We start from the raw sequence: 21,816 nt of genomic DNA, 5'->3' as shown, positions 1-21,816 counted from the left end.
GGAAATACTGGGTTGCATTGTACCCATCCCTAACTCCCCTCCTAGGGGATGGGGTGACCCTACCCAAACAGGGCTGCCTGAGTATCAGCACAGCAGGCCCCTTCCCCAGAAGGCAGGCTGAAAAATCAAGAAGCCCACATCCCTAAGGTACCTATAAAACAAGTGCACACTGCCTGGGTCCTGGTAAATAATTTGGGCTCTGTGCATCCCTGCAACCTCTCCTCATCAGAATGACGAGGAAGAGAAACCCTCAGCAAAGTAAGGAGGCAGAGACTGGGGCCTCTGCCACAGAACTGATGGATATGGATATAACCAAATTGTCAGAAATGGAGTTCAGAGTAACAATGGTCAAGATGATGTGTAGGATTGAAAAAATATTAACGAAAATAATAACGAGAATATAGAATCTCTAAGGTGGAAATGAGAGCGACTCTGGCAGAAATTAAAAATGCTATGAATCAAATGCAGTCTAACAAGACGCTCTGACGGCCAGGGTAAATGAGGCAGAAGAACAAATTAGTGAATTGGAGGATGGGATGGTAGAAAAGAAAGTTAAAACAGAAACTTGCCTCAAAAAAATCCAATCTCAAGAATGTAGATTACAGGAGATTATTGACTCAATGAAACGTTCCAATGTCAGAATCATCGGCATCCCCGAGGGGTTGGAGAAAGAGAGAGCTCTAGAAGAGATATTTGAACAAACTGTAGCTGAGAACTTCCCTAATCCGGCAAAGGAAATAAGCATTCATGTCCAGGAGGCAGAGAGGACCCCTCCCAAGGTCAATGAGACCAGAGCTACACCACGTCACATCATAGTGCATTTTGCAAATATTAGATCCAAGGATACAGTATTGAAAGCAGACAGGGGGAAGAAAATCCTTACGTACAGAGGGAAGAATATCAGAATAATGTCAGACCTATCTACAGATCCCTGCAGGCTAGGAAGTGTTGGCAGGGTATTTTCAAAGCTCTATCTGAGAAGAACATGCAGCCAAGGACCCTTTATCCAGTAAGGGTGTCATTCAGAATTGATGGAGAGATAAGGACCTTCTAGGATCTGCAGAAACTGAAGGAATTCATAACCACCAAACCAGCCCTACATGAGATATTAAGGGGGGTTCTATAAAAGTAAAAAGGCCCCAAGAGTGATACAGAACAGAAATTTACAATCTATAGAAACAAAGACTTCACAGGCAACATGACATCATTAAAATCATATCTCTCAATAATCTCTCTCGATGTGAATGGCCTAAATGCTCCCATAAGATGCCACAGGGTTGCAGATTGGATAAAAAGACATGACCCATCCATTGCTGTCTACAAGAGACTCATTTTGAACCTAAAGATACATCCAGACTGAAAGTGAAGGGATGGAAAATCATTTTTCATGCCAATGGACCTCAAAAGAAAGCTGTGGTAGAAATTCTCATATCAGACAGATTGGATTTTAAACTAAAGACTGTAGTTAGAGATAGAGGACACTATATTATTCTTAAAGGATGTATCCGACAGGTGGATATGACAATTATAAATATCCATGCCCCCAACAGGGGAGCAGCTAGATACACAAGCCAACTCTTAACCAGAACAAAGAGACATATAGATAATAATACGTTAATAGTAGGGGACCTCAACACTCCACTCTCAGCTATAGACAGATCACCTAAGCAGAAAATCAACAAAGAAACAAGAGCTTTGAGTGACATACTGTACCAGATGGACCTCATAGATATATATATAGAACGCTGCACCCCAGAACAACAGAATACTTATTCTTTTTGAATGCACATGGAACTTTCTCCAGAATAGACCATATACTGGGTCACAAAACAGGTCTTAACTGATACCAAAAGACTGAGATTATTCCCTGCATATTCTCAGACCACAGTGCTTTGAAACTGGAACTCAATCACAAGGAAAATTTTGGAAGAAACTCAAACAGTTGGAAACAAAGAACCATCCTGCTCAAGAATGATTGGGTAAACCAGGAAATTTAAAATCAGTTTAAACAATTTCTGGAGACCAATGAGAATGAAAACACATCAGTCCAAAACCTATGGGACTCTGCAAAGGCAGACCTAAGGGGAAAATACATAGCCATCCAAGCCTCACTCAAAAGAATAGAAAAATCTAAAAGGCAGTTTTTATATTCTCACCTCAAGAAGCTGGAGCTGGAACAGAACAGGCCTAACCCACGCACAAGAAGGCAGGTGATCAAGATTAGAGCAGAGATCAATGAATTAGAAGCCAGGAGCACAGTAGAGCAGATCAACAGAACTAGAAGCTGGTTCATTGAAAGAATAAATAATATCGCTAAGCCACTGGCCAGACATATTCAAAAGAATAGAGAAAGGACCCAAATTAATAAAATTATGAATGAAAAAGGAAAGGTCACAACCAACACCAATGAAATAGGAAGGATCATTAGAAACTTCTATCAACAGCTTTATGCCAATAAATTAAACAACCTGGAAGAAATGGATGCCCTCCTGGAAACCAATAAACTACCAAGACTGAAACAGGAAGAAATTGATTACTTAAACAGACTGATTAATTATGAAGAGATTGAAGCAGTGATTAAAAACCTCCCCAAAAACAAGAGTCCAGGGCCTGACGGATTCTCCAGGGAATTCTACCAAACATTCAAAGAAGAAATATACCTATTCTCCTGAAGCTGTTGGAAAAATAGAAGGAAAACTACCAAACTCATTCTATGAGGCCAGTATTACCTTGATCCCCACACCAGGCAAAGACCCCATCAAAAAGGAGAATTACAGACTGATTTCCCTGATGAATATGGATGCCAAAATTCTGACAAGATCCTAGCTAATAGGATCCAACAGTACATTAAAAGGATTATCCATCCAGACCAAGTGGAATTCATCCCTGGGATGCAAGGGTGGTTCAACATTCGTGAATCAATCAGTGTGATGGATTATATCAACAAGAAAAAAGTCAGGAATGATATGATCCTCTCAATAGATGCAGAAGAAGCATTTGACAAAATACAGCATCATTTCCTGATTAAAACCATTCAGAGTGTAGGGATAGAGGGTACATTCCTCAATTTCATAAAAACCATCTATGAAAAGCCTACAGTGAATATCATTCTCAACAGGGAAAAGCTGAAAGCCTTTCCCTTAAGATCAGGAACACGACACGGATACCCAATCTCGCCATTATTATTCAACATAGTACTAGAAGTCCTTGCAATAGCAATCAGACAACAAAAGGGATAAAATGTATCCAAATTGGCAAAGAAGAAGTCAAACTGTCTCTCTTTGCAGATGACATGATACTCTATATGGAAAACCCAAAAGACTCCACCCCCAAACTACTAGAAGTTATAGAGCAATTCAGTAATGTGGTGGGATACAAAATCAATGCTCAGAAATCGGTTGCATTTCTATACACGAACAATGAGACCAAAGAAAGAGAAATTAGGGAATCCATTCCATTTACAATAGCACCAAATACCATACGTTACCTTGGAATTAACTTAACCAGAGACGTAAAGGGTCTATATTCTAGAAACTACAAATCACTCTTGAGAGACTTTGAAGAAGACACAAAAACATGGAAAAATATTCCATGCTCATGGATCGGAAGAATAAACATAGTTAAAATGTCCATGCTACCCAGAGCATCTACACTTTCAATGCCATCCCAATCAAAATACCAATGACATTTTTCAAGGAACTGGAACAAACAGCCCTTAAATTTGCGTCGAACCAAAAAGGCCCCGAATCTCCAAGAAATTGTTGAAAAGGAAAAACAAAGCTGAGGACATCATGTTGCCGGCTTTCTAGATATACTACAAAGCTGTGATCACAAAGACAGCATGGTACTGGCACAAAATACAATGGAACAGAATAGAGAACCCAGAAATGGACCCAGTAGTCTTTGGTAAAGCAGGAAAAAACATCCAGTGGAAAAGACAGTCTCTTCAATAAATGGTGCTGGGAAAATTGGACAGCTACATGCAAAAGAATGAAACTTGACCACTCTCTCACACCATACACAAAGATAAACTCCAAATGGATGAAAGACCTCGATGTGAGACAGGAATCCATCAAAATCCTAGAGGACAGCATAGGCAACAACCTATGGCGTAGGCCATCTACAAATGGCTAACAGACACATGAAAAAATGTTCAAAATCATTAGCCATCAGGGAAATTCAAATCAAAACCTCATTGAGATACCACCTTACACCAGTTAGAATGGCAAAAATTGACAAGGCAGGAAACAACAATTGTTGGAGAGGATGTGGAGAAAGGGGATTCCTCTTACACTGTTGGTGGGAATGCAAGTTGTTACAGCTACTTTGGAAAACAATATGGAGGTCCCTTAAAAAGTTATAAATTTAGCTACCCTATGATCCAGCAATTTCACTACTGGGTATTTACCCCAAAATATAGACGTAGTGAAGAGAAGGCCATATGCACCCCAATGTTCATAGCAGCATTGTCCACAATAGCCAAATTGTGGAGGACGCTGAGGTGCCCTTCAACAGATGACTGGATTAGGAAGATGTGGTCCATATATACAATGGAATATTACTCAGTCATCAGAAAGAACAATTTCACAACATTTGCAGCAACATGGACAGGACTGGAGGAGATTATGCTAAGTGAAATAAGGCAAGAAGAGAAAAGACAATTATCATATAGTTTCACTCATTTATGGAACATAAGAAATAGCAGGAATATCGGTAGGAGAAGGAAGGGAAGAATGAAGGGGGGGTAAACAGAAGGGGAATGAACCACGAGAGACTGTGGACTCTGGGAAACAAACTGAGGGCTTCAGAGGGGAGGGGGGTGGGTGATTGGGATAGGCCGGTGATGGATATTAAGGATTTAGAGTGAACACTGTTTCTCATAAATAAAATCCCAATAGATACAGTTGGTATATAACTAACCCAAATCTCTCTTTCGCAGAATTACGACTCTGATATAGTGGCAGAATTCAGCAGAATCAAGTAAAGCTGGAGAATTGGTGGAGCAAATAGAGACAGCCACAGATCTACTGGAGAAAAGAGTAGAGGATACTGACTTCTGAGGTACCAGCAAAGTGACTGGACCACATGAGAGTCTGTGGCTCCTTACAGTTGTTGTACCCTCTTATCTGAGAGCCATCCATTGTTACATTATCTTATCTGGCCTCTGAGTTCCCATCTAAATGGATACTTTTGCAGGAGAAACCTGTACTCAAAAGTTTCGATGGATTGCAAATTATTCCCATCTCATTTTGTGCTACACACACACACACACACACACACACACACACACACAATTACTTCCCTCATGTTCTTATTTTCTCTTTCTTTTTTTATAATTTGAAATGATAGAAGTGTTTCTGATAGCTGGCCAGGGAACATAAGGACAGCATTTACTTATTCAGATTAGCAAACTTCTCTAGTGAAAGAGTTGACTTTTTTCTCTTTATTTATAGAAATGAAAGTCTTTCTAAAGAAATGTGAACCTTAAAATGATACCTAATGCCGTTTGCGTTGTTTATTATCCCAGTTTTCCATCTCCTGCTGCATTAGCTCTCTGTTCTGAAATAATTTTTTTAATACTTGTCTACAGAGCTTTCTTTTTTCTGTCTTTAACAAATCTCTTTCCCCAGGAGGTTTTCTTTGGTTAATAACACCCTGTAAGTACTTCACATGGCATTATAATTTGTTGCAAAGGTAGCCTGAACAGTGCTTGACCTCACATAGTTCTATAGATCACTATTGATTTAAAGTGACAGACTAAATTCTCCACATTAGCCTGCAACACATTTTTAATACACCAATAAAACAGAATTACTTCAAAGGAAACAATTTTGTCAGTGGCTCTAAAGCAGAAAACAGAATGCAAATATCAGGGTACTTTTCTAAGTTATGGAGCATACACATCTACAAACCTAACTGTGCATCACAGAAATTCACTACCTTGTACGATATTTTGTAGGGAAAGAAAAAAGCATTAGCTCTCATATCAGGGAACTATTTAATGATGTAAAATATATCTAAACTGATTAAAAATAACATTTTTTTTTTGGTTTTGGTGAAGAGTATACATGTGTTTAATTTCCTTTTAACCAAGAGCTGCATACCCTGCAGAATGTTTTACACTGTATTTAAACCCATCTCTACATTTTTTCAAATCACAGAAGTACCAAGACAGGCACCCCACAAACTGCCGGATTTCCTATTTCATTGCTCCCTTTTAGATTAAATTCTCAGACCAACCACTGAACATGGTAAGTGGGGACATTTCTACTTTTGAATTTATTATATTCTACTTACTGTCATTCCTTTCACCCTAATACATTTTTATTTAGCATATGCACTCCATTTAGATGGACAACATATTTTAACTACAGATTAAAGAAATTATGGGTTCTCACTAAATTTATTATAGTTTAGTTAAATCTCCAGTCTACATTTGCAGATATTAGAATATTAATTATTGTTTGATCATTATTCCTTTTTGTTATATTCCTTTATCTGGATCCCATGACTATTTTCTTTACTTTATGGAATTCTGATTCAATTCTCTGTTGTTGTCCACTGCCCCCCCCACCCCGAGGTTTGATAATCTTGGTAATGTGTTCATCTACATATGTATTTTTAAATTTCATTAACGTCACTCCATTGGCATGGTATTTACCTTTACATTTTTTCCCTCATAATAAATTAATTTTATTTCTTTTCCTGGACATGCAAGAATCATTATTGGAAATCAAGTTCTTCTTTCATGAAATCATCACCCTGAGAATGACCTGTCTTAGCAATTCAGCCTGGCTGGCTCAATTGGAAGAGCCAGTTACTCAACTAAGTCAATGAATTCAGTTACTAAGTAGACATCCAAAGAAGTAAAACAGTAACCATTTATATTAATCAGTCTTATTATGCTACTGGTTCACTCACTATATTGGAAGATATTATAAGCATTTTCCAATGGCATTTGATTCTGTGCTGGATTTTAAAATTTATTATGTGGTTTTTATTCTAAAAGAGAAATACATTTTATCATGCAGAGTGTTTTTGGTAACTTAAAATGTTTGAAGAATATGATATCAGTCTTTTCTCCCCATTTTAGAGTCGGGTGTTTAGTTTTAAAATGTCTTTAGTAAAAGGCAGCATAGATAAAATTTGAGAGATGGTTATTTTTCTCAGTTACTAAGGCTTTTCCTTAGTAATACAGTCAAATATTATTTTAATTATGTAGAAATTTAAAATAAAAATAGTAATGGGAAAGGCACTTTTAGCTACCACTTGTAAGTCTTTGCTACATGGTAATCAAACACTGTGCAGATTTATATATTCTAGCTAATTTAATTGTTACAGCAGTATCTCCAATCACACATAGGAAAATGAAGATCAGGTAATTTATCAAATACCATGTCATCATTGAGAGGGATAGCTAGGGTTTGAACAGTGCCTGTTTATTTCAAAGTCTGTGTTTTTAGCTGTGATGGTATGTATTCTGGTTCCCATTTATAGTAAGCTTACTGTTAAGTGTATTCTGAAAGCAAAAATGAACAAACCTTTCTTCATTTCCTGAAAATACAGTTGTTGGATTTTTTGGTTTTTGTTTTTTGTTTTTTCTGTCAGGGATGTTTTAACGACTGCAGCATAGCAGCATAAATTCTGATGTAGACTTGTCTGCAGTAAGTCAGATGTCCACATCATCAGAGATGATGCAGTGAGCAGGCAAATGAATGGATAACAAAAAGTCCCCAAACTAGGGGCCATTTTGGTGTCCATTTTTCCTATTTTGACATCCTTTGTCTGGATTTCATCCATTATTACTTTTATTAATAATTTAACATGTATGAAATGTATCAATGTAACATTATCTTCATAATGTTGGGAAATGAGCTGGAAAACAAGAAAACTAATACACAGTTTAGAAACTTGTCTGAGATTACTTACAAGTAAATATTGAATCTTAAACTAACCTCTTGCGGCCAAATAAATGTTCTTCTTATTTTTTTCCAGGAAAAAAAAAAGTTTCACAAAGAGTTATCAAAGTGTGTTAATCATGGGATGTCCTATGGAGTCAACAAAACATGTTTTGAAGCTAATTCTGCTATTTATTAACTTTTTTATACTAGTTATTACATATTATATTAAACTCCTAATTATATTATAATATCCTGATTATAATCTCCTATAAAAGATACTTATCTTACAGGCTTAAAGATTATATGTGGAACAATCCTGATAATATAGAACATAATTAATGGTATTTATTATTATCAATAAGCCATATTTGAAAAAAAATAGTCTTCTTTGCGCTTCTATAGATAAAGGAAAGAAAACCTGGCACTGTAGTATAAAGAAGAGAAAGAACCAGATTATCTTTGGCAATGTGTCTGTTCATAAGCATAAACCTCTTTTATTTATTTATTTATTTATAAAGATTTTATTTGTTTAATTTTTTGTGAGAGAGAGAGCATGAGTGGGGGAGAGAGGGGCAGAGGGAGAAGCAGACTCTCCACTGAGCAGGGAGCCCGATGTGGGACTCCATCCCATGACCCTGGGTTCAAGACCTGAGCCAAAGGCAGACACTGAACCTACTGAGCCGCCCAGGTGCCCCACATCTTTTATTTATATTGGGAAACTTTTACGGACTATATACTTGTTGAGTGGTTATTATTCTGTAGTTTCAAAGTCACCTGTCTTACTCGGGACAGAGGCATGGTGATGCTCCTGATGGTTATAGATTAAAATCTATTTCATAATCAGTGTAAATATAGCCAGTATGATCAAAATTAATCTATAATTAGACTTAATTGATGTTTTAAACTCAATTAAGTGACAAAAATAACAGTTGGAATATATTATCCAATACTATAAGCCTAATAGACTATTTAAATCTAATCGTTTAGATCTACTGACTGGCCTAAAAAGTACACCTCTGAACTTTTAAATATATTACCATAATTTATCAAAAGTTCCACTATCTTTATTAGTGCCATTTCACCAAATTGACTGACTAACCATTGGCATTTCATTTAGATTGAATTTCAAACTGTTCATTTAATATTTGAGAACTAGATCTTGCGGTATAGTGATTAAAATCTAGAGGGAGAGAGAACCTTAGAACCTCACCTCTCCCATTGATTTTATAGACAAGGAAATTCCATCCTATAAATGCAAAATTATTTGTCCCAGGTCACTAGGGGCATACCCAGTATAAGAAAATGTAAGCCGTCTTTCAGAATTGACCAAACTTTTAAATTTTCCTATAGTAAAAGGATATTTACTTCTACTAGAATTCTACCAAATTCTAAACTAAGAAGTCTACTGATTTCTAAACTAAGAATTCTAGTATTTTCAAGGCACCTGGCTGGCTTAGTCAGTAGAGCATGTGACTCTTCTTCTTGGGGTTGTGAGTTCAAGCCCCACGTTGGGCAGGAGGGCTACTTTTAAAAAAATTCTAGTATTTTCAAATACTAAAAATGAAATATAAACTGATATCTTGACTGCTTCTATGCAAGATCATTGACTGTACCAAGCTTTCTATTGATTAAAAAAATGTTTTTCTTTTATATTGTGTCATATTTTAATAAACTGAGCTTTTTAAATAAAGTTTGAAAATCATTTACTTTTCCAAAAGTGTTGTTATTGGTTCTTGAACCTATTACATGAGGACCCCAAGACATTGCAGTATTCTTTTTTCCACATGGTGTAGTTCAATCTCACCAAGAAGTCAGTTACAGTGTGCTCGGGATCTGTGATTTGTGTTCCTCTTTCCAGCCTGAGTAGCTTTTGTCTAGGCACGGCTGCCCTTGTTCTTAGTCCCTGTATTTCCCCTTATAAATATGCCACCACTCCTGGCAGAGTTGCTGTTATAACTGGCTCCCCTTTTATCCTCAGGGCATGTATCGTCCCTGATGCTCTGCAACAGTCATTGTCTTTTTTTTTTTTTTCTGGAAAAATAAGAAGACAGCTTCCTGGTATCCCAATGTGAGGGACATAAGAATGTATACTCCCCTGTGGGTTACGTTCTTTGGGGAAGGTTTCAAAGCTGCATTGCTATATCTCAAAATCTAACAGAGATTTTATTTCAGTATGATGCTTCCTTCATATTTTGTCTATGATGCAATAAATCTCCTAGGAGAAAACTCAGCTAAAAGAAGATTGCTTGAACAAGCTTAGGCAAGTTATCTTGGACTCAGAGCAGGGAAAAGCATGACACATTTTATTCTATATACCACCTGTCCAATCCTTCCTTGAACTGGGTGTGGGTTTAAGCAGTACAATGACATCTCAGGAATGAAAGCTAGAGATTTCCTCTGCAGAATAAAAATTTATGCTAATTTTTATTTATTTTTAAAAGAATATAATTTAAAGAAATAAATACAGAGTTTTTTATTCCGTACAATTGTATATGAATACACACACATGCACAGTGCACAAAGAATTATTTTAAGTCATGAATTTTAAACAGAACTTCCTCAGAGAGAAGAGAACAGATTTATAACCAGCTGGTGTCAGGCTATACTTGGCATGTGGTACCTAGATTTAGTTATCATCTTCAAAGCCATGAATGCCAGTCTAACAACACTATTGTGCACCTAAGACAAATGGTCGGGGAATTCCTTTAAGCAATCTCAGGCAAGGAGAACAAGGTCAAATGTCATCACAGTGCACTGAAGTTGCTGAGGCCTGAGTCCCTAACTAAGTTTTCTGAGGCAGCTAGAGCTGTCAGGGCTGCAGAGGAAGCCAATGGTATTTTGAAGGATGTGAGAGCAGCAAGTTGTTTTTCTGTATTTTTGTATGCCAGTATAGACACATGGTTTCATTAAATGAAAATATGTGAAAGATGTTAGGTTCTGAGAATCAGACTACTGGTGTAGAATGGGGTGCCTGCCGTCCCTTCCCAAACAGTATAGACACATGGTTTCATTAAATGAAAATATGTGAAAGATGTTAGGTTCTGAGAATCAGACTACTGGGGTAGAATGGGGTGCCTGCCGTCCCTTCCCAAACAGGCATCAACGTGTCCTTTGTGCATTTTCTCATAAAGGGACCACCGTGATCATAACTTATTGAATTCCTCTTAGTCAGCATTCTTCATCAAAATATCCAGGCCCTCTAACTCCCTCCTCAGTAGCACTTACCATAAAAAAAAAATGGATTTCCTTCTATACCCTGGTAGGGAATTCCAATGTTTGATACCAACTTCTCTGAGAAATGCTTATCCCACTCAGCTCTGCCTCCTACTCCTCTCTCAGAAAGTTTCCCCCTGTTGCTTCCGTCTGCTACACAGTGAATTCCACAGCTGTTTGGGCCAGAGATAGACCTCTGATCCAACCTGAGCAAAACAGATTCACTCTCTCAGAAATTTGGATTTAGGACACCCGGAATTCCATTTGTTTCTAATGAAATCTGGGAATTACTTTAAATTCAATGCTGAAAGGGCCATATTGAGCTTTTGTTCAAGCTCAGCAGAGAGTGAGCTGCAGTTGGCCCCAGCTCCTCCTAAAAACTTGGTATGCTTTCCATGGCTTCTGTAGCACTGTCCTCTTGTAGTTTTCAAACACCTGCTCTTTCTGTTTTACTTATCTTAGCTTGAGTGGGTTCTCTTTCTTGCACTCACCTATTTCCTGAACAACAACTGGAGAGATCAGTGCCTATTTAGCAAAAATAAAGTTTTAGGGTCTGCATATTCAGAGTAACCAGGACTTCTCCTACAAGTCCTGCTCTTTATTATTGCACAACGCTCTTTTTTTATTGCAACTGTCAAGTGAAAATCCATCACAGCATCAGTGCATCCACAGGAATTATAGTCTGAGACGAGAGACAGAGACTGCTTTTAAACTTTGCTCCATTTTGAGCTTTCTATGTGAAGTCATGGAGGGTTTATAATTTTTCTTGAAGATTTATCCTTTAAAGAATGCATTTGAATCCAAATGATAAATTTTCTCATCATTACTGCATTTTAAAAATTTCTATGAATCTTGTTCATATAAGATTCACTGTTGACTGAGATGTGTTATATAAAAGCCTAGTGCTATTTCCTATATGGGCTTGACTTTTTAGATATAGCTAGTCTCGTGAAACCATGGGTTTATTATTTTTATACGCTCACATTTGTAGTAGTCTGTCACCAAACACCAGTTGTTTTTGTTTTTATTTTCATTTTTGTTTTTCATCCAGTTATACAGCTCAGTTCAACAAAATATTAATGTCCTACTTGTTTTCAAATGTTTGGAATACAATTCTTGTATAGAAAAATACATATGAAATGCCATTAACAACTGCCCTGGCTAGGCAAAGCCAAAACATCTCTGAAAAGGGTCTTGTGTGAATACATTTGGGTCCATCTTCTAACAGAAAAGTTCAGTTGTTAACTACATGTCATTAAAATTAGAAATTTTCCGGGGCGCCTGGGTGGCACAGTGGTTAAGCGTCTGCCTTCGGCTCAGGGCGTGATCCTGGCATTATGGGATCGAGCCCCACATCAGGCTCCTTCACTATGAGCCTGCTTCTTTCCCACTACTCCGGCTTGTGTTCCCTCTCTCGCTGGCTGTCTCTATCTCTGTCAAATAAATAAATAAGATCTTTAAAAAAAATTAGAAATTTTCCTGCAGAAAATATCTTTGCAAGTAGTTGAAGAAGTCATTTAAAACTGTTCTTAAAAGAAAGGAAAAACAGTGTTTGTGCATAAATCAAATGGTGACTCTGCCGAATTCTCTGATGTCTTTTCTTTCATTGCTTTTCTTTTGGAAAAAAGGACACCATAGCAACCAGTTAAGAAAGGGTGCTTTAACTGGTTCCTTATTTTTTACCATAAGATGAACTATTTCCCCCTAACCTCACTTTTCAATATCCTCTGAGACTATGTAACCAACTTTCTGGAATACTTTACTGTCAGAGAGAAAAAATACTATATATCTTTCTATACATCAAAACATTTACAAAATTAGAAACTGTGTGAGAAAAAATGCTTGTGTGTGTGTGTGTGTGTGTGTGTGTGTGTGTGTGTGTGTTTTAATACCTGGGCTTAATGAGTTCAATGATCCTCTCACTCCAGTATTTATGATTCTATTTTATATAGCTGTGATGTACAATACTAACTATCTTAGAGTACATTGAACTAAGTAAATATCTCCAAAAGAGTTACTGCTAGAAATTGAATGAGTTTAAAGCTTTTTTGTATGGATAAATAATTCGATGATACTTGAGAAAAATGTTGGCGTTAAGAGCCTGGATATGACAAATCGTTACACACACACACACACACACACACGCACAAGCACAAATGCATTTGTCTTTATAATAGTTGTACACAAATTAGACTTTCCTAGCCAATCAGGTGAAAAGAGGTAAAGTTTAAAGAACATAGAAAAACATATGAGAGAGTGAAAGATAATTTGATTGCATGTAAGTCATAGCCAGATGATGTCACTTCAATGACATATACTGAAAGAAATTTTAAAAACTAGAAGGCTCTAAAATGCTTTTAAAAAAAGACTTTTATAAGATATTTTATTAGGTTAAATGACAACTCCTACCACTGACTCTTTAGCAAAAGTATACATATTAACTAAGCATTTATGAGACTGTTTTGTCTCAGGTTGAGTTGCTATGTTTACAAGAAATAATGAAAAGTCTGAGTTTTTTATTTGGGTAATGCTCAATTTAAAAGTCATAGATAAGAAATTACGTGGTAATAAGTCAATGCTGGAAAAATGAAATTGTGTGTATGTATGCTTGCCAGAAATTAAAAGACATCTTGGAATTGTAGGACTTGGACATGAATTGAAGGTTTTAGCCAATCCTGCAATCCCTTGAAGGTTAAGGATCCTCCTATTATCTATCCCAATTTCCAATGTGGATTACAACCACGTTCATATAACTATAGATGACTTCAGCTCTTGACTTGGCAATCTGTGCTATATTTTTCTGAAAAACAAAACATCCTTGAGAATGTCTGAAAGGCTTATAGGACATTTCTGGAAAAGAAACTTTTGGAAAAGTTCTGGAAAAGACTTATCCCAAAGGAAGCTTTTAGATATACAAACATTGGCTTAAGATAGTGCTTTGGTTTGTGGAAGGAAAGATTATTTTGATTATAGTTTACAACCCTTTTCCCAGGTTGTCCCCTGACTCAGATCTGTAGACATGTAATTGAGATACAGGGAGAGAAAATAACACTGACTTGTGAGTACAAACTATTAAAAGCCAATTTATAAATTAGGTCACATGGGAGATAAGCAGAATATCACACCAGGAATAAATAGGTTATTAAAATCCTCTATTCCAAAGAAAAGCCTAGGAGGCTTTGAAACAATCAAAGCAGAATCAGCAGATGTGCTTTGGCAGCGAACCAGTGATGCTTCTGGAAATGGCATGACAGTTCCAGGAAGTCACTCTTCATGAGCTTCAAGTAGGCTTTTCAGAGGTAATTGAACGTATGACTCAGTCCTCAGAGGCCCTAGAGAGGGTACATCAGCCTTATCACAGACATTATACAAGGATCCAGATCGAGATATAATAAACATGTTTCAATGACATGGAACAGTGGGAAAAGATGGCTTTAGGGTAGATGAGGCATTGCTCTGGGATTTCTAGATACGCTTTCAAAAGCATTCCATGATAAAGGAAGGGATTGGAATCAGATTAACACAAATGTAGAATGTGCTCTGAATGACTACAATGAAATTACCTTAGATTACTATCACACTGGAATCCTGGTTTGTCTTGTTTGTTTGTTTGTTTGTTTGTTTGTTTGTTTGAGGAAGGATGGGGAGGGCTGCTAATGTGGTCTGGGAAGCTGGTCTATAATCACAATTGAATGAAAAAGATTGACAGCTCCAAGATTTTAGAATCAATAAAGGGAGCTTGATTATAACAAGGTAATATATATCCTGTAAAGAAAGGCCAGTATCTTGGTATTTCTGAATAGGCCCTGGTGTTTAAAGACAGATTACTTTGCTTTTGAGGCTAAATCAAATATAATGGATGATGGCTTGCTCTGGGCTCATCTGGTAATTGGAACCTAATATCCTAGCATTACAGATATGCTCTGAAGGATATAGCTATGTGTGTACATGTTAGGAGTTGTAAGCTACTTGTCAACATAAAATATATAATATGTAGTTGCATAACATGTGGACCAAAAGCCTTTGAATGTATAGGTCTATAGTACTTACATATAAAACTACTGGTGGGAGTCTTCTCCTTCAAATGCCCAGAGACACTACTGTTGTTAAGAATAAAAGCAGGAGTTCATACTCTAATGGTTTAATTGCCAATGATACAAAAATGACATGATGGCAGTTTTTTTGGTTTTTTTTGTTCGTTTTGGTTTTGTTTTTGTTTTTAAATGGCTAAAGAGGATCATCCTTCACTAAAAAGAAAGGGACTTTTCTGATTTTTTCTGATTTTCTCTGTTCAATACAACTGACTATATATGATTGAAATTATGGACCACATGAGACCCAGGGGAGTGTTGGATTTATTAGATGGAATGAAAAACACTTAGCTTCATCACAGGGAAGAAGAAAAATCATTTCTTTTTGATATATAGAATGGGGCAGAGTATCACTGGATTTAATACTGAAGAATATTAATTCAAAGGGTAAAGGATTCATACTGCAAGCTGGTGAATCTGGTCATATTGACTACTTAAATATATTTTATTCCCAGCATACACAAGAAAGTATACTGTAAAAGACTTGGACTCTCTTTTTTCTAATTTATCATTAACTCTCTGACCATTTTGGAATCCCAAATCTAAAAATGTTCTTTAGATTGTTCAAGAGAACAAATCCACTCTCTCTACTTACTCAAGCAATTCAAAATTTTCTCATACATCCTCATTATTTTCCTTTCGAATGAATTATTTCTATCAATGTGAAACATTATTTTTGTCTCCTCTCTTCCAAAAAAAAAAAAAAAAAGAAAAGAAAAGAAAAAGAAAGAAAGAAAGAAAGAAAAGAAAAAAGAGGAAAAAAAAACCCTTTGGTCTCCATTTTTATTGTCTCAATACAAACTTTTATATGAAATTTTCTGATTTGGGTGCCTAACTGATATGAACTTTTAACATACAGCTTTTGAACCCAGCCCTAACCTAATATTTAAGTTTTACTATAGACACACACTGAATAACAGGGATAGTTTTCCTAAGATAAACTAATGGATATTTGAAGATTTTCATAGGGAATATGAAAGTTATTTTGTTACCTTGAAAAATTTGGGAGGTCCCTGCTCATGTAGTATGAATAGTATATAATAGGATGTTGTATTGTGCTGAAACAGCCACATTTTCTTGACTGGTTTCATAGTTGGGAATAAAATCTGTTCTTTAAGATCAAGGGGAAATGTGTATATTTGAACATCTTTCTGACAGTTTCAAAAATTACTTATCCTCTTGAAGTGTTTGCATGGCAGTAATAGAGGTTAGATAAATCCAAAAATAATGCCTGTGACAGATAAAAAACTAGTGAAGAAAATAGACTCTCCTCATACAGATTCAATCACCAGCATCTATAAGAACTAAACCAATAATAGTTCACAGAAAAATAAATAAATATTATTTTTTAGCTATAGCCTTGGCATGTGTAACAAAACTGCGGCTTCATTCCTGCTGCATATCTACTGAAATAACCACCCAAGCGATAAGAAGTTGGAGATAACATTTTGTTTTACTAAGAAAATATAAAATACATGTAATTGTTAATTTTCAATGAATCTTTCATTTTCATGACTCTTTGAAAAATGTTTATGAAATTATATCTTTTAATAAATACATATGCTTACGTGGATATACAACACAGGTGATTACAAGATGCCTCACTGAAATACAATTTAGTTTATCACTAAATAAATAGAGACTAAACTGAAGTAATATGCTTTCAAAACAAACTTTTAGGTGTTTTTCCTAATCATAGACTTTAAATTGCATAATGATATGTGAAAAAAGCCAAGCACAAAAATGTGTGCTTATGTGTGTGTATAGTGAACCATATAAAGAAATAGACCAAAATTTTCTGTGCCAAAATATGCCAAATATACCAGTTTGGTGAAATTATGTATGATTTTAATTGATTTGTGTTCTGTTAGTCATCATTTTTATAACTATATTTGCCATGAACCACAAACCAAAATTTATATTTGTATTCATTTTCCTGTCTATAGTGTATAATCAAAGCTCACAAATCTAACATTGAAAACTTGGCACCATAGCTAATACCCAAAACACTGAAATTCATTAAGACTTGATAATTTATGTTTCATTTCCTCAGTGGTAATGTATAATTATAATTATTTTAGCTTCTCTGATGAATTATTATCATATCATAAAATGTAGCAATACGTAAATGAAAAGTATCCTCTTCATAATTCCTAGGGTTTTTTTGTTTATGCTATTTTTTGTTTCTCTCTCTTTTTTTTTTAAAGATTTTTATTTATTTATTTGAGAGAGAGAGAGAGAGCACAAAAGCAAAGAGAACAGCAGGCAGAGGGAGAGGGAGAAGCAGGCTGTCCCTTGATCAGGGAGCCCAATGCAGGGCTCAACTCCAGAACCCTGGGATCATGACCTGAGCACCCCAGGCACCCCAATTTTTTGTAATTTGAAAACATTTTTCTTGGCCTATTTAAGTAGATTTTTTATACTGTACAAAGAAAGAAAAGAAATAACAGTTATAGATTTGTTATAATGAATATAATTATCACCTGTTTTATTTATTCAAGGAATCAGAAAAGTTACCAGTTTGAGGAAGTTTTATTAATGATCATTATTTAGCAATAAATAAGAAACCAATTATTTTAATATGTAATAAAAATTAACACAACTGATAGCACTCAAAACTTTGTTGACCAAAAATGGCATAGTGAAACAAAAAGCAAGATTTGGATTAAATGTACTTGGGGCAAATTTTCACTCTGACATTTAGAATCTGTCTGATATTTGCTAAATTACTTCATTCTTTTTGATACTGTTATCTTAAACTGTCAAAATTTATAAAAATACCATATTCCTTTCCTAGGGTTGCTGTAACAATTACTACATGCTGAGTGGCTTAAGTCAACAGAAATTTATTCTCTCACAGTTTTGGAGGCTAGAAGACTGAAATACTTGTAGGCAGCGCCATGCTCTTTCTGAAAGTTCCAGGGGATAATCTGTTCCATTCTTTTCTCTTAGATTCTAATGTTACTAGCAATCCTCAGAGTTCTTTGCCTTGTATACACATCTTTCCTATTCATTTCTCTATCATATATGGTGTGTCTCTCTCTTTCTGTCCTTTTTTCATGAGGACAAGAGTCGTATTGGATTAAGGGCCTACCCTACTTCATGTGACCTCATATTAACTTACATCTTAATTGCATCCGCAAAAACCCTATTTCCAAATAAGATAATATTCACAGGTGTCAGGAACTTCAATATAACTTTATTATTGGGAGCAAGGGAGGATGACACAGTCAACCCATGAAAATTACCTAACTCAATTGTTTTTAGTAAAATTAAATATACTATCTGGTACATTTGCAACTAATCTAACATTGTGTGTGAAATATACTTCAATAACAAATAATAATAAAATAAAGACCACCTCCTTTAAAGTTAAAAAAAGAAAATTAAATGCGATATTATATGCAAACTCATTAACAAAGACCTATACACTGTGGGCACTCGATGTTAGTTGCATTTCTGCTCTTTTGCCTGTGTATGTCATGCGAATAATGGTGACAATTCATTACAGTCAATACAATGTCTTTTAACTTTTTCATATTACCCTACTTCTAAATTGTTTTAGGACAAATTATGAAAGATATAATTGAAGAAATGAAATGCTAGGTGTTGTTTAGTGTACACTTCCTTATCTGAGTCTGTAGAGCTCTCTACTTTCACTGTCTTACTGCTATTTTGCAACTCTTCAAATTGTAGAAAACTGCTGGTTATACAGACGAAATGATTGTCTATAGCGATGCAAATTATTTTTGTCAGATGGAGCTGAAAACCATCTCACCTAAGAAGGTATTTTCTATTAAATTCATTTCAACATTTTTGATTTCCAATATATGTCTGCTCCTAGGACTCTCATTTGAAATGGTTTTAAACATCTTGCTGGTTCCCCCATGAATTAATAAGTTAAATAAAGTCTGTCTGTGTTCATTTTAGATTTGCATGACAGTCATAATTTTACTTAAAAAAACTATATTATTCCATGTAGTTTTTGACAAAGCTTTGAAGAATAAAGAAATGAAAAGATTCAGTCCTTTAAAATGTCACTATCTCTCAACATGATATGCAGCACCTGTGTGGAAAAGAACTGAACCCAAAAGCTTTATAACTTTTGAATTAGAGGGCAATTCATAGGAAGAAGCCAAGAAGTAATTTTGGGGGGCAAAAAATACTGTTAGATAATAAGCATTTCTTAAAGTCACATGAATAAAGTCTGCTTTACATTGAGAATTAATGCCTTGTAATTTAACAACCAAATTGATGCTCTGGTCTGTATCACTTTAGAAAGTAAAGCTTCAGAGCATAGAGGAGCTCCTGTTTTAGTTAAGGCCCAGTTAAAAGGTTTTAGTCATATAAAAATAAATGGGGGCAATTTCTACCCATTATCGTACTTACCCCAGTGAGCCAATTACATTGTGCTCAGGGACACATTGACTATTTTTCCTCTGAAATGTCAGAGAATGATTGCTTTTGTTGAACACAGGACCAGAATGGAAACTAACCACCAACCTTTGGGTTCTGGCTGTGTGAGTGACAGCTCCATGCCATTTGAATGGGAACCAAGAACTAGTCTGAAAAAGAGCAAGGAAGGAGGGAAGATGGTGGCAGAGCAGGAGACTTGTTTCATCCCACAAACACTACTAGATCACAATTAAATCATCCTAAATACCCCAGAAATTGACCTGAAGACTGACAGAACAAATTCTACAACTAAAGAGAGAGAAGAGGCCACATTGAAGAAGGTAGGAAGTGCAGAAATGTGGTTTGGGAGGGAAGTGGATTGTGTGTGCTATGCAGGGGAGGGAGCCATAGTAGTGGAACAGAACAAGAGAAAGAGGAGCACACAAGGGAATGCAAAAGGAGAATGTTTGGGGATGCCTGGGTAGTGCAATCAGTTAAGTGACTGCCTCTTGGTTTCAGCTCAGGTCATGATCTCAGGGTTGTGAGGTGGAACCCCACATTGGGTTCCTCACTCTGCCCCTCCCTCCACTCTCTCTCTCAGTGCATACAATAAGTAAATAAATCTTAAAAAAAAAAAAGGAGAAACTTTCTCTGAAGTCATTGGCCTGGTAAATGACAGGGGCTAAATTTCATAAGATTTTTAACCAGCAAGGCTTAAATCCTGCAGTTTTTAAAGGTCAGCAGGCTTGGATGTGATGGAGCCAGGAGTGCACTGTACTACTCCTAGAGAGAAGGCAGGCTAACAACTTAGGGCAGACAGTGAGGAAATAATGATCTGACAATGCCTGGGGCACACAGTGGGGAGGTTCTTTGCTCCTCTCAGGGTACTTCCCTAAGAGGCGGTCTTCACAGAGATGTCTCTCTAGTAACAAAGGAGCTGGCTGATGCCATTTTCCCTTCCCAGGAAAACAAAACAAAACAAAACAAAACAAAGCAAAACATAGCCACCAGTGGGAAGTAGCACAAATGCCCACACTGGCTGACTAACTTGAATACACCAAGCCACACTCCCCTGCATTCCAGTAAGACTAATGCTCTCAGTCAAGCTTGCCTCAGTCCCAGTGTAGGAGACCTCTCCTCCAGAATACCAGAACAAACCCCTACCCACACCACCACAACTCCTGACCAGAGAGTTCTACAGGAACTCAGGTCTGGTGGAGTTGGTGGCAAGTCTCATTTCACAAGCAGATCAGAGACACCTGGTTAAAAAATACCACATTTCAAGGACCAAACACTGCACACTGCAAACAAAGAGAACCTCTGCAGATGAATGGCCTAAAGGATTCAACAGCTTAGCATATGCAGCAGAAAGTAGAGATACTCCCTGCAGTGTCAGGCCCTGGAAATTACATTACCCTTCCTTCGTAAAGCTATTACTTTTAGGAATAGGAGATGTACTGGCTTTTCTAACACAGAGAAGAATGCAAGGGCTTAGACAAAATGCTAAAGACGGATTAATTCTTCCCAGATGAAAGAACAAGATAAAGCCTGGCTAGAGATCTAAGCCACAGATGTAAGTAACATGCCTAATGGAGAATTTAAGGCAACAATCATAAGGATACTCACTGGGCCTGAGTAAAGAATAGAAGACATCAGGGAGACCCTTACCACAGAGATCAATGAGTTAAAAAAGAATCAATCAGAGATGAAGAATGTTATCAAAGAAATTGGAAATAGGCTTGATGCAATGAATAGCAGGCTAGAAGAAGCAGAGGAATGATTTAGTGACCTAGAAGACAAAATAATGCAGCTGAAAAAAAGAGAGAAAGAAAAATTATGGAACACAAGAGTAGACTTAGGCAACTCAATGACACAATCAAATGTAATAACATTCATATTATAGGAGTCCCAGAAAAAGAAAAAAGAAAAAGCAGCAGAAAATTTATTTGAGGAAATAGTAGCAAACGTCCCTAATCCAGGATAGAAAACACACATCCAGATCCAGGAGGCAAGAGATCTTCCACCAAAATCAACTAAAGCAGTCCCAAACCAAGGTATAATATAACTAAATTTGCAGAATGTAGTGATAAAGAAAAAAACATCTTAAAAGCGTTAAGACAAAAGAAGCTCTTAACTTACAAAGGAAGACCTATAAGGCTATTTGGAGATTTCTAAACAGAAACTTGGCAAGCCAGAGAGAATGGCATGATATAGTC

Source organism: Ursus maritimus, unplaced genomic scaffold (genome assembly GCF_017311325.1).
Source record: "Ursus maritimus isolate PB19 unplaced genomic scaffold, ASM1731132v1 scaffold_17, whole genome shotgun sequence".
NCBI lineage: Eukaryota > Metazoa > Chordata > Mammalia > Carnivora > Ursidae > Ursus > Ursus maritimus.
The sequence above is the reverse complement of the archived record's forward strand: the minus strand, read 5'-3'. Positions refer to the sequence as shown.